The 13,596-nt window shown below is 44.0% G+C and overlaps 1 protein-coding gene across 4 annotated transcripts in view; it reads left to right on the top strand.

Moving 5' to 3' along the window:
- The first annotated feature begins 220 nt into the window (after positions 1-220).
- FAR2 (fatty acyl-CoA reductase 2) overlaps positions 221-13,596 on the top strand; it is a 132,180-nt gene continuing 118,804 nt past the window's right edge. Inside the window, exon 1 of one of the 4 annotated variants that reach the window (XM_051638138.1) lies at positions 221-291. The gene's annotated coding sequence lies outside the window, so the exon portion shown is untranslated. Of the gene's footprint in view, positions 292-364; positions 474-795; positions 817-1,250; positions 1,285-13,596 lie in introns of those variants that run through there. The other 3 variants (XM_051638168.1, XM_051638162.1, XM_051638155.1) reach the window with 3 other exon arrangements.

Genomic DNA, 13,596 nt, shown 5'->3' with positions numbered 1-13,596 from the left:
ACCCGAGGGAACACTTGCTCTGCCCCTTCGTCTCGGATGTAACAGGCTTTCGGTTTCCTTCCCTCTCCCCCTCCCCGCCTCACCTCCCCTCCCCTCCCGGGCGTGTGCCGGGGCCGCAGCCCAGCCCCGCTTCCCGCTGCCCCCCCGGGCGCTGCCGCCCTCCCGGCCCGGCGGAGCGGAGGAGGAGGAGGAGGAGGCGGGCAGGGCAGGGCAGGGCAGGGCAGGGACTCGGGGAGGCGCTGAGCAGCCGCCGCTGTCCCCTGACACCGGCAGAGGAATCCCGCCAGCCCGGTAAGGAGAGAGCGGAGCCTTTTCTTCTTCTTTTTCTTCTTCTTCTCCTTCTCCTGGCTCCCTCCGAGGGCTGCAGCGGCGGGCCCGGGTACCCTGCGGCACGGGTCACCGGGGGAGCGGGCGGAGGAGCCTTGCCTTGGCCTCGCCGCTGCCGGGCACCGGGAGAGAAGGAGCAGCCTGAGGTAAGGCGGGGGCCCGGGGGCCCGCGTCCTGCCGGGGATGGCCCCTCTCCCCCCAGCCCCGGTGCGCTTGGCGCGGCTCCAGCTGCAGAGCCCCGCCGCTTGGCCGCGGAACCTGCGCCCGGCCGCGGGGCCGGGGGAGAGGGGCCGAGCGCGGGGGGCTGAGCTGGGCAGCAGCCCCCTCCGCGGCTGGGCGGGGGTCGGGCAGCCCTCCTCTTCCTCCCCGGGCCCGCGAGGCCGCAGCCGCTTCGGTGCGGGAGGAGGCAGAGGGGAAAGCGGAGCAGAGGCGCTGCTGCTGCTTCCCCCGGCCGGATATGTAGTATCAGACCCAGAGGGGGAGGAAGAGGTGGTAAATTTTTTATTTCTTTCTTTCTCTTTTTTTTTTTTTTGTTTGTTTTTTGTTTTCTTCCCCCTTTTCTTTGCTGGGAGTTGCTTGTGTGCAGGGGAAGGTGAGGGCTGCGGGTTGGAGACGGGAATTGGTCGGAAAAGCGGTGATTGAAGGTAACAACCCGCTGGGGGTAGACTGGGGAGGAAGGGGGGGGAAAAAAAACAAACCCAAACCAACCCAGCAACGGCAAGCACGGGGGACAGGAGGAGGCGAGGCTGCGGAGGGAGGGAGGGAGGGATGGTGCTGAGCGGCGGGGCCGGGTCGTTCCGGGCAAGAGGGGAGCCCGGGGTGCCGGGGCGGAGGGGCAGGGTGGGGTGGGGCCGGGCCGGACCTCCCGGCGCTGGGGAGTGGCCCGGGGAGGAGAGTGCTTCGGCTTCTCCTTGATGAAGTTCAATCCCGAGCGCATCCCTGTGAAGGAGAAGCGTGGTGAGCGGCTCCCGCTCGGTTTCATAGGAGGGTTCGCTCCGGGCAGGGGTAATCTTTGGTGCGATGCTACTGCAAAGGAAAAAAGGAAGATCTAATACAATTTTAGAAGAGGCTTGATTTCTTCTTTTCCCTGCCTGTCAGGCCCATACATTTTTGTTTTCTTTTAAAGCTAGTATTAGAAAGCAATAGAGCTTTAATCGTCTGAGGGGGGATTCTCATTTTGAGCTCTGGTGCTGTTCTCTGTCTCTTGATTGATTGGGAAATTACTGGGTACCCCTGCGGCCCACCCACCCACCCAGCACCTCAGAGATTTAAGCCAAATTTTACAGGATGCTGTGGGGATGTCCTTGGTTTTCTAAAAACTAGAGACACGTGACCTTGTCCTGTCTTGCACAGTTCCTTTGCCATAATGTTGCTTGGAACAATTTGCTTTTGTTTGTGTGTTTGCCTGGGAGCCTTTAAGGGCATAGCTAGGGAGACATAACTAATGACAGACCGTTATCTTGCACCGGGAAGCAGTAAAACTAAACGGGTGTTGCTTCACCCAGAAATACTGCACTATAAATTCAGTCAGACTAGTTTTGCGTCTTCATTTAGATTGAGATGGTGCTATCCGTGAAGGTAATTATTAGGCTAGAAAAGCGTACTGCAAAATCCATATTTGCTCTAATGCTGGTTCACTTGAATTCGTATTTTAATAAGGGTAAAACTTAACTCTTAGGTGATCCCAAAGGTGTAATAAAATGTGTGGCATTTAATACCATGGCTGACATTGCTGTGGCACGTTGCTTTAGAGTGTAACTTTTTGCGTGTGCTGGGAACCTTCATCTCCGCTTGATAAGAAGTTCAGAGGTCTGCTACTGGAATTTGTTTTCATTTGCATCTCTTGTATCAAACCATAATAATTTCCTGCTTACCTGTAATGTTCTTGAATAGGAAGGTGCAGGTTCTGTTCATCATTGTATAATGAACTAATGTGCTCTTTAAAGTAACTACGTAGTTTAAGTACGACACCGATGATTGCTTTAGAGAAGTTGTGAACTCCATGTTATAATGTGGTGCTTTAATCTCTGGATCTATTTTGTTCTCTCCCTCTGAAAGGCCGTAATTTTGCCCAATCAAGTTTTTAAAACATTTCCTCTTTTTTTGGGGCTGTTTGTCTTAAGTGAAAGTCACCATGAACTTCAATACATAGGTGATGAGAATAGAAAATTTGAGGTGGGGAGAGATGTGCTTACTCAAAGGCATCTAAACCATCAAGTAATAGCAGGTTTAGGCCAGCCTTTCACAATATTTAGAGGATGCTAAGGATGCATCTCATACTGTAACAAAGCTGCAAATTCCTCAGTTCTGCCAAATTGGGTTTTAGTTCTAAACTCTATTAAGGCTTGTTTAGATTAGGGATGGGGAGATGCAGTTTTAAAACACCTTGAAGACCATGTAAGAAAAGCCTAAGTAAACAAAACCCATAGCATGTCAGCTGGATTAAAAAAAATTTAAAAAATAAAAAAAAAAAAGAGAGAGAGAAGAATCTAGGGATAGACTGCCAGAAAAGTAGTAGGGAATGACCTATTAAGAGAAGCACAGATTTGTGGCTTTATTATGGGGGCAACTTTGACTGATAAATTTCCCATGCATTTTCCTAAGTCAGTTCTGATCTGACAGACCTGGATCTTGGATGGGTGGGTGGTTGAAGTTGGGGAGTTCTGGCAGGGAGAACATGGGTAATGGCAGGGCAGAAGGGTTGTTCCAAGGAATACAGGTAATATGACCAGAGGAACAGAGACTTCCATTTGGTCTGCTTAGTGTGGCAGAGGAACATGAATGAGTTGCTGATGGCTTCATAAATCTTTTGGATGCTGCTGATTTCAAATCCCATGGCAGACTGTAGATCCTTGCTCCAAAGGCACAGTCTGTAGTATGTTGTAAAAAAAATTCAATTTTTTTTCCTCTTATATTTCATGTAGGAAGCTCCTAATTCTGATCAATTTGCCGTTTTTTTTTTTCCCCAGTGAGAAGTAATTTTTATCTATGCAAGGGACAGATTATTTAAAAGAGGGCATAGGCAAGGAGAAAACAAATTCATGTTTTGAAATGGAAAGGGAGACCCATTTTTTTCATGATACCACAAATCTAAGGAGTTAATAGAAGCTGAAAGGCAGTGCAGGATAGTTCAGTGGGGTTGGGGAAATTCTACTGATGAGTTCTCGACTCATCTGGGGACTGCTGCTTATCTTACTACATTGTTGGGTTTTGTTATATTTGTAGGAAAATGTTGGGGTTAATTGCTGCAGAGGATAATAATGTTAGCATTGATCTGTAGCTGCATTATGATCTCATTATTACTATTAAAAATTACAGCGGTCTTATTCTCTAAGAGACATGGGTCCTCAAAAGAAGCTTAAGAAATGAAAGTTTGAATATTTGAATTCTGTTCAATGAGATTAAAATTATCTCAGTTATTAGTGGTAGGTCACACAGTTAGGCATCTCCAAACGTACCAAGAAATAACTTTCATCTGAAGCAGATGCAGTTGCCTGGTGCAACAAGCCGTTACAAAGAGGCAGTCCTTACCTGAGAGGTGTTCACCTGTATTAGGTTGGGGCTGTACTGGAGCTAACCAAAACTTGCCTCTCTTCAAGGCACAGGCAGTTCAGCAGTCATTTTAATTTGCCATAAACGTGGGCTCCTGTCGGAGGATCAGCCTGCCCCCCTCACCCCTGGCTACACATTCCTGATCTCTCGCTTGTGCTCATGCTGTCACCCATGGCCAAATGCAAATCTGTTCTTGTTGCTGTTGGCCTGGTTTTCTGTTGGATGAGTTCCTGGGTCTGACTCAATGCATGATTAAAATGCACCGAGGAGTCAGCGGAGATGTGCACTTGGGAGAAGAGCAGGCAGTTCCCCGCTGCACTCAGTAGGAATCCTGTTTGGGCCAGGTTAGAATTACGATGGACTTGTGACCTAACGAGCTGGCCCAGTGCTGTGTTAAGATTTCTGCATGGCTCCTAGATTGGTTTTGGCTGATACCTGGCCAGTTTGGAGAGTGAGGAGAGGTACCTGTCTCCAGTCACCTGTGTGGACATACTCTTCAAGGGCCTGATGAACCAAGTGAAAGAGAAAACTTTAAGAACAAAAAGTTGTTTTAAATACCTATATTCTTGAAGGAGGTAGGGCCTTCCTTGGGCATGCTAAAAAATTACCTCCCTTTGCTCAGGATGTAGAGCTCTCAATTTAGGTTTAGGGTCAGTTCTGCCACTGACCCTATTTATACTCTCACTACCACTGCTGTTGCTTCTAAATCTGCCTATTCTCTATTTAAATTTTGGACAACTTCAGCTACAATCTCTTTCTTGCTCTGTGTTTGCATGTGGCCTGTGCTGATAAAGCCCAGGTTTGTCGCCTCAGTTCTTCGTTGCTTTGATGATATCAACAACAACAATTTCTCTGCATGGAATGGTCATAGGCATAGGGAGCAGTCACGAGAGAGCGTTTCCCTAGTTTGTTCTGTCTTGTGAGGTCCCCTGGACTTCTGTGGATCAGCTGCCATGGACTGCTGTGTAGTGCCTGCATGAGGTCACCATGGACTGAAAGCATCTCGGCCCTTTTTATACACAGCCATATCTAGCAAAAGTTCATTTTCATTTTAATTTGTTATCACAGCAGAGAGTGATGAATGCTTTTGTCTTTTTATAGTTTTCCATTCCATTTTTGAATGGAAAGCCTATAACTGATATTTTGTTAACATCATCTGATGTAGAGTTTTTGTTTGTTGGGGTGTTTGGTTGTTGGGTTTTTATTTTTTAATTCCCATCTAAGTAGTGCTTTCAGGCTTTCTTTAGAAAATGTACTTTTCTTTGGGTGATATGCAGTGTTAAAATTGCAGCTAATTAGGTCTTTACACAGTGAAATAGTCAATAGTTGGATCTTGTGTGTAGGCATATAATTAATGTTCTGTTGGTAATTATTAGAAACTGGAAATTCTCTCTCCCTCAAATCGCTGACTACATTCATTTTCTGTTAAGGCAAGAGGCATACTGAAGGTTTGGCAAAAATACCTGTAATTCTGCTATAATTGTGTTCGGTTCTAAACTTTTATTAGGTGTCTTTTGCAAGTGTTGGTTGTACTTGAGTTTCTCTCTGTGTGTACCTATGGTTAGGCAGCTTCAAGTGACTGGAAATTGCACAGGGCTCTGTTCTTCCACCCATGCTCACAGAAAAAGATACCTTGTGACACAAAAAATACACTATTGTGTTTAATGTCAATGCTTTCTTCTTCTTGAAAGTAATTGTGGAGCAGCTGTGCTTGTAAGAGATGTGTATTACAGGTTTTCCTTATATTTAATTTCATTTTTAACCTACTGTGCCAGTATCCATCACCTGTATCTGCCTTGAGAACCATAAATTGTCCTGTGGATTAACAGAACAAATGCAAGACTTAATGACTGGTAAATTCGTGAACAATGGCAGGACCCAAACATGGATGCTTACAATTTAATTTCTAAAGGTGTCTTAGAGTTTTGGATTTTCCAAGCCCAGATCCATGTTTTATTGCCCTCAAAGGTGAGAGGCAATTTTACCATGGGGTGTTCTCTGGAAACAAATACAAATTTTTGATTCCAGGTTTGAATAGCTTGTGTCCACCTTTATAGCAAAGTCAGTTTTTACTACTTTCTCTACAGTGACATATAAAATCGGGGCCAGCTGGATTGAAAACTCTCTTTTTTTTGTCTGTTTGCTTATTGTTTTTGTTTCCTTTCTGAAAGCAGCCATAAACCCCATGGATTGAAGGAAAGAAAGGTTCCCTGGTTTCATGTAAAGCATGTGGATTTATTTTGCCATAGATGGTTCAGGGGGACCTTTTCTTCTTCAGGGTTGCTGAATATACATACAATGTAGTGTCATAATAATCTGTAGAATATTCCTTCAGAAACCACCTTGTACTGTGAGTGAAATTATGAACATTTAAATTGATTGCATTTTTGTAAACAATGCTGTAGAAGGAAAGATTCTTGCAAAGCTATATGCTTATATGGTTTAAAGAAATGGAAAACAAGAAAAAATGTTAAGTTGCCATTAAGTCAATCAAACCTGTTTCTGAGGAAAATCTGAAGAGCAGAGATGCTATATAGAAAAGGCACCAGCCCTTTTTTAGGAGAGTAATTCCTTCAGTGCACCTTTATAAATCCTAATGGAGAGATTCTGAATTTATTCACAAAATGTGTGGGTGTTAACAGAGCACAGCAGCCTTCTGAAAGTTCCTTCAAGGTAGGTGCACTGTGGAGTTAACAACAGGCTGTACAGATGGGTTTGACAGGAGCCAGAGGTGGTGCTACGTAATGATTCATTGGTGGTGTGTGAAAGGACCAGAGTCATCTTTATAGGTGTATTGTGATATCCCAGCTGAGAGTTACAACTGACTTTAACTAGCAGTCTGCTACAGCTGATGCAGTGTGTGGAAGATGATAGCCTGAAGTCAGCACTGTTTTCTCATTAGTGGTGGGTCTTTGTTCCCCAAACACAAGTAACAGTGAGTTGGAGAAGGTTGTAGTTGTAGCAATCTGCACTGCTTTGGCCAAACACAGAACGCTCATTTGGAAATACGATTTTCTGTTACTGCTGTCGTTGACATACGAAATATTTTTTTTATCTGCTCTCTGTATTTTGAGATATAATGTAAAATAATCGTGCTTCCCTGACCTTTGCTCCCCGTTGCGGGATCACTCTGACTAATGACACAAGATTTTTACCGTTTGTTGAAGTTTGTTTGCTTATGCTGGGTCGAAGCATCTGAAATGCCTTCTGCATCACCAAGGCCTTCAGAAACAAGAGCTAGTGCTGTCAGCAGAGGTCTGTGCTAGAGGGCAGGTGTTTGTGCCTGGATTCAGCACTGGAGTGTTCAGTGACGCTCGTTCTTAAGTGCTCTCCTCTGGTGCGGTCAGAAGTGACATGTTCAGAAGCCAAGTGGTCATGGTCTGTGGTGAATAACCACAGAGCTAGGCTGCCAAAAGCAGGAGCTCTGCTTGCTTTGTTCCTGGTTGGGACCAGCAAATGCAGAGGTGGTTTTATGGCTCCTGGTGGATTGATACCACCCACCTGGTTAGCCTGTATCAATGGCTGTTGGTTGGCTGGGCTTTGGCAGTGAGGCAGAAGCAGTTTGGAAGTGGGATGAAGAACATAAGTGAGTGAGCTTTACCTGTCCTAGCCTGGTGTTGTGACCGCCAGTGAGGTTGGCTGCAGCTGATTTTCTCAAGTGAGGCAAGGAAAGAGGAGGAAGGGAGCCACTTTTTGTGCCAGTGTCCTGTGGAGCTGCTAGGATGGCAGCGCCAGGGACTGCCACAGATCTTTTCAAAACCATCTGCTTTTACCACCTGTCACTGTTTATTCACAAACACGCAGTCTTATTTGGCATTAGTATTAAAAATCTTTTTCTTTACATATAAAAATAAGTACGTTTCTTCTGAAACTCCCCCATTATATTCCCATAGCTCAAATAGGGGACTGCAGAAGTGCTCTGTTGTGAGGGAGAGGGGGAGAGAGAGACGGAAAAGGACTTGTACTTTCTGATGATGTACATGCTCACAGTGCTGTCAGTGGGACTTATTTTTGTTACCAACTGCTCTGAAATGAATGGCATGATTCTGTTTAAACCTAGTTTTAAGGACAATTTTGAAGGTGAAATTTGGTTACAGAAAGAGCCTTTAGCAAAACTTCTGTTGCATGCACTGGCATCAGCTTATGCATTGCTTCTAGGTCTAAGTCAAGGGGAGCTTCACAGTCCAGGATGGCTTCTGGATTTCCCTTTGATGTTGAATTGAATGTCATTGCTCTAGAGCACCCAAATCCATTAATGGACAAATAATTTTTTAAAGAGACTTATTCTGTTGGTCCCCAGGCCTTTAATAAGACACCAAAGCTCTCACGTATTCACATTTCTAAATTGAATGTGACAGACAGAATTATACCCTTAGTGAACCCTTGCTTTGTATAACTGCAACCTCACTGCTTTACTTCTGAATCTGCTGGCTGCTAAGAAACAATTTTCTTGCTTTTCTGACAAAAGATCTGTTTATGCAAACCGGGAGCTCTGATAGCCATGTAGTCTGATGTTGCATGCAGTAAATTCCACTTCATTCCTATGTCTGTGGCTGGAACATGAGTCCGGCTCTTTATGTTCCCTGTGATCCTGTCTCCATTTATGTACATTATTGCTTTGATGTGGTTCTGCTTGTACTTCCCTATGGATCCCTTCAGTTTTAGGTCTGTGGGAAGACATGAAATCCCAGATCAAGACATTAAAGACATTGAATGACCCTGTCTTCTACCTCTGACCTCCTTCAAGCCTCCGTTGCTGCCATCTTTATTAGATACTCCAGAGCAAAGTGACTAAGCTAATACACTCCTAGCTTGGAACAAAATGTCAGTGTTCCCCTCTCTACTGTTATTGTGCCTTTCTTTGCATCTGAAATAAACTTGATTACACTTTTGCAGAAACGAGAGGGCAAGGAGCCCAGAAGTACAAGGGTTGCCATGCTGTGTTGTATGTATCAAAACAATCATCAAATCTTGCACCTAGATACGGTAGTCAAACTTGTCAACTCAGTGGAAAGCCTTCAGGGTTCTGCAGATAACCAGTAACTTTTGCTGTTACACTGTTTAGCTGTGGTTTTAATTTTTCTTCATTCTTTTGTTTATGTTCAGAGACTGCTGCCTCATCCCATGTGTCCTCAGAGAAGCCTATGGGTTTCTACTATACTGGAATTCAAGGTTCACGGCATCCTAAGCAATATATTGATTTGATAGAAGTTTTGTATCTTGGTGCATTTTTCAGTTAATTTTTTTTTGGTCTCCCCTATATCCTAAGCACTGTGTTCTCTTGCAGGCATTTTGCTTTGTCCCTTTGCCTAGTTCTACTGTCACTAAGCTGACAGAGGAGATAAGGAATCTAACTGTGTCATTAAAGACTGACTTAATGCCAGAGATGCATCACTTCACCTTCATTTTGGCCTGGCACTGACCTCTCATTCCTATGTAGCATCAGGGAAACTGCTAGCTGTGTATTAATCCCTGTGGCTCAGAAAAGAAGTCAACCCATCTCCACTGTGTTCTGAAGCTGTCTAGTATTTGTGCTAAAATCAGTGCTTCACGGGCCCCTGGCTCAAACTCTGCCTGCTTCTCTTGGCTACAGGGTCCCAGTCGGTGTGTGGAGAAGAGATGTTTGGTTCCTGGTGCTGCAGTGCTCCATATGTGAGGCATCAGGTGGTTTTGGTCCAGCATTTTTTTCTGCTCAATATTTGCATTGGATGTTATACAACTGAGATGCAGGCAGTTGTTTAGCTCAAGGTTTTTCAAGAACTGTTTAAAGCATTGCTTACCACTGACAAACTCGCCCACAAAGGATTTCCAGCAAGCAAGTCAGGGATCAGATGAAACCAAATGGTGCCAAGATGATGTGATAACATTCCATATTTAAAGATGAGGTCTCTGGACTCTACCAGCAAAGTAATACTATTGAACCAACCACATATGCAAAACTAAACTCTGGTCCAACAGCAAGTTGATCACAGCATGCAGGTGCTTTATCTGCTCATGCTACATGACTTGGAGGGGCGAGTCTTACTTCTCATGTTCTTCTGGGAAACATTTTGCCTATTAGTGTTACATTTACTACAGCTTTAGTTTTCATGTAATAAATTATTGCATTTCAATAGATACCTTCCTGCTGGTGAATAATAAGCAGACTGATGTTGCATTAATACTGAACATGTCTTTGCTGAAAGGTTGAATTTTCCCCAGACTAGGATGGTGACATGTTGCTTTGTGACAGGTTCTGCTTTGCTCATGAAGTTAAATATGCTTTCAAACTTCCAGTCTGAAAGGTTATAGCACATCTATCTGTCTGTCTATCTATCAGTATTTCACCTTAAAAACTGAGTAGTCATGTTAAAAAAATGAATAAATAATATGCAGTGTCAGAGTTTCTAGTGCTGACCATAGATTGCATCCTTGAAGATGGGGAAGTTCTGGCTTTCTGAAGCAACATAATCTGCATTTCTCAAAAAACAAGTACAATGTCACCAACATTTAATTTCCATGGCAACCTATATAACTCCCTTGGTCTAGGAGTTCAAGTAAGGTGACCCATAGCCCTTCATAGGAACTTGTGTCTGATCTGAGGTTCATGTGTTCAATATGTTAAAACAGTCACAAGACTGTAAAAGTAAAGCTATAAAATGGGCACCTTTTTTCTCCATTTGTCTGATTTTCTGTCTTTGAAATTCTTATCTGCTATGTGCAACTTTGTGTCCTGTCCATGCAAAATATGGTGCCCAAATATCCTGTCTGGGATACTTTCAATCTAGAGTGCTCGTAATTGTGAGCAGCAGCTTCCTTTAATTATAGAAGTTTCATTAGGGTGTCCCATGGGTAGTTGTTTTTTTATTCTGTACAGTGTTATGCAAAAATATTACAAAAACAGAACTTTCCACTTGCACCAAGAGAGGTATTGCGTCTGTTTGACACTTGTTTTGAAGGTTCAGGAAGATTAAGGCCAGGAGAATTCATTAAGTATAACTTATAATTCTGTGGAAAAAAGGTCATACTTCATCGCTTTTCTTTTTAAAAATCCATGTTTACATGCTTTATGGAAATTTACCTGCTTTTCTTTAAAAAGCGATTTCTGAAAGAATTAGCCTGAAAAGTTGATAAAATGTCAGCTTTCTGTTTTCACCATCTCCCTATTCATAAATTGCAAACCTACATCTGTAGAAACCACTTTTTTTGTGTCGAGCATTTCTTCATTGATTAAGTGATCTCTTTAATATATTGCAAATAAATGTCTGGTGTACTGTTAGCAAGTGAACATATGTTCTGATGTCCTAGGATAAACATAAAAATTCTACTGATATATCTCCACCAGAACTGCATGATATGAAAACAAAATATGCTAGGCCAAAGTTGAAGTGGTCTTTATCATCTTGAGATGTTTTCTGCCAGAACATTTTGATTTTATTAGTGTAGTAGGTCTCTTGCAGCTGTACTTTGTGTTTAGTCACGTTGGAGATGTGCATTTTGCTTTTAATAGTGTGAATGTAGTACTTGAAAGCAAAGGGAGCATGGCACAGGACAGGAGCAATAATCTGTGGTACAAGGTATGTGGAAATTAGGTAAGTGTGGTAGATTTCAAATCAGAAATAGAGGTCTGCCAGTGTGCCATGTGCTGAGTGAAGAGGAGCAAGATAGTGTTTCCCACTTCACTGTTAACAATGCAAATGCAATTAACACAGTACAAACGCATTGAATTAGTACATATGATAGGGAGTAGTGTTTTAAAACTGCATGTGGTGGAAATGGCTTGTCTTCTGTTGTTCGAACTTGGTGCTGAGAGTTGGCAACAGTACAGTGGGGTTTGTCTGAAGACCCCTGGAAGCAGTGCCATAAGACAGCTTTTGGGTCCTCTTGTTTCTTGACTCAGAAGCAAGTAGTGGCAAGTCTGCAGTGGATTGTAGGTCATAGAATGGTTAGAGTTGCAAGGGACCTTAAAGATTGTAGCGTTCCAAATCCTCTGCGTGGGCAGGGACGCCTCCCACTAGACCAGGTTGCTCAGAGCCCCATCCAGCCTGGCCTTGAACGCTTCCAGGGATGGAGCTTCCACAACTTCTCTGGGCAGCCTGTTCCAGTGTCTCACCACCCTCACACTAAAGAATTTCCTCTTTATCTCTAACGTTAATCTCTCCTCTTTCAGTTTAAAACCATTAGCCCTTGTCCTCTCACTGCAAGCCCCTGTAAAAATTCCTTCCCCAGCTTTCCTGTAGGCCTTCTTCAGGTACTGGAAGGCCCCCTTCAGGTCCTTGGTAAATTCAGAGGAAAGGATATGTAGGCAATCTTGCACTGAGCATTCAGGAAGGTAACCTGGCAGGTTTGTCAAGACAGTAGCAAGATCTCCAGTATCAGTCAAGGGGATTCTTAGTGAGTCTCCCTCCTTCCCCTGAAGGAACCACATCCTAGGAGAATCCAAATGGAACCTAGTGATTTTAGTCCTGTGAAGCAGGTATACGGTAATTTCTCATAAAGTTGAGTTGTTATTTTTCTTCATTCCTTCAGTTATTGTAGAGATACTGTTACAGGTAGAGTCAAAAGTTTTCTCCTTGTGCTGTGGATATTTCTTTTCTCTCCATTCTTCTCCCTTAATCAGTATTTAGAGGCCTAAGTGTCCTCTGAGTTTGGTTTGAGTTTTCTTCTTTCCAATATCACTGGCTACTTGCGTGAAGTACTTTCTTGCTAAATAGCTGCTCATTAAGATTGGGGGTAGAGCACTTTCCTATTTATAAGGGTGAGAATAAATACTGTGTTATCAAAGTCCAAGCAGCTTGGAATTGAATGTGAGGGCAAGAGGTGACCTGTGCTGCAATGTGGCCCACCAAGCGAGAAGCGTGATACGTTCCTGCTGATGTTATTTTGTACAAGTGCAAAGATTGCCTAGGGGAACTTAATTAAGCAGTGCTGCACAGGAAACAAAGAATATTTTACTCTTCAGAGCTACTTAGAAAGGCTGGTTATATTCAAATCCATCATGTTGGATTTGAATATTCATTTGAATACAGCCTTGAGGAGAAGGACTTGAGGGTGATGGTGGCTGAGAAGCTCAACAAGGGGTGGCAATGTGTGCTTACATCCCAGAAAGCCAACTGTGTCCTGGGCTGTGTCAAAAGACACCTGACCAGCAGGTCAAGGGAGGTGATTCTGCCCCTCCACTCTGCTCTTGTGAGACCCCACCTGGAGTTTGCAATTCTGGAGCCACCAACACAAAAATAACATGGAGGTCCTGGAGCAAGTCCAGAGCAGGGCCATGAAAGTGATTAGAGGGCTGGAGCACCTCTCCTATGAAGACAGGCTGAGAGAGTTTGGGTTGTTCAGTCTGGAGAAGAGAAGGCTCTGGGGACACCTCACAGCAGCCTTCCAGTACCTGAAGGGGCTACAGGAAAGCTGGGGAAGGACTTTTTACAAGGACTTGTAGTGAGAGGACAAGGTTTAATGGCTTAAAACTTGACGAGGGGAGACTTAGATATTAGGAGGAAATTAGTCACTATGACAGTGGTGAGACACTGGAACAGGTTGTCCAGGGAAGCTGTGGAAGTCCCATCCCTGGAATTATTCCAGGGAAGGTTAGATGGGGCTCTGAGCAACCTGTTTTAGTGGGAGGTGTCCTTCTCATGCAGGGGAGTTGGATCTAGATGATGCTTAAGGTCCCTTCCAAAGCAAACCATTCTATGATTTATGCTGGGATGCTGAAAGATATGGGTGATGTAATGG

This window comes from Apus apus, chromosome 1 (genome assembly GCF_020740795.1).
Source record: "Apus apus isolate bApuApu2 chromosome 1, bApuApu2.pri.cur, whole genome shotgun sequence".
Taxonomy (NCBI): domain Eukaryota; kingdom Metazoa; phylum Chordata; class Aves; order Apodiformes; family Apodidae; genus Apus; species Apus apus.
Note: the sequence above shows the minus strand (reverse complement) of the source record. Positions and strands in the feature narration are given on the sequence as shown.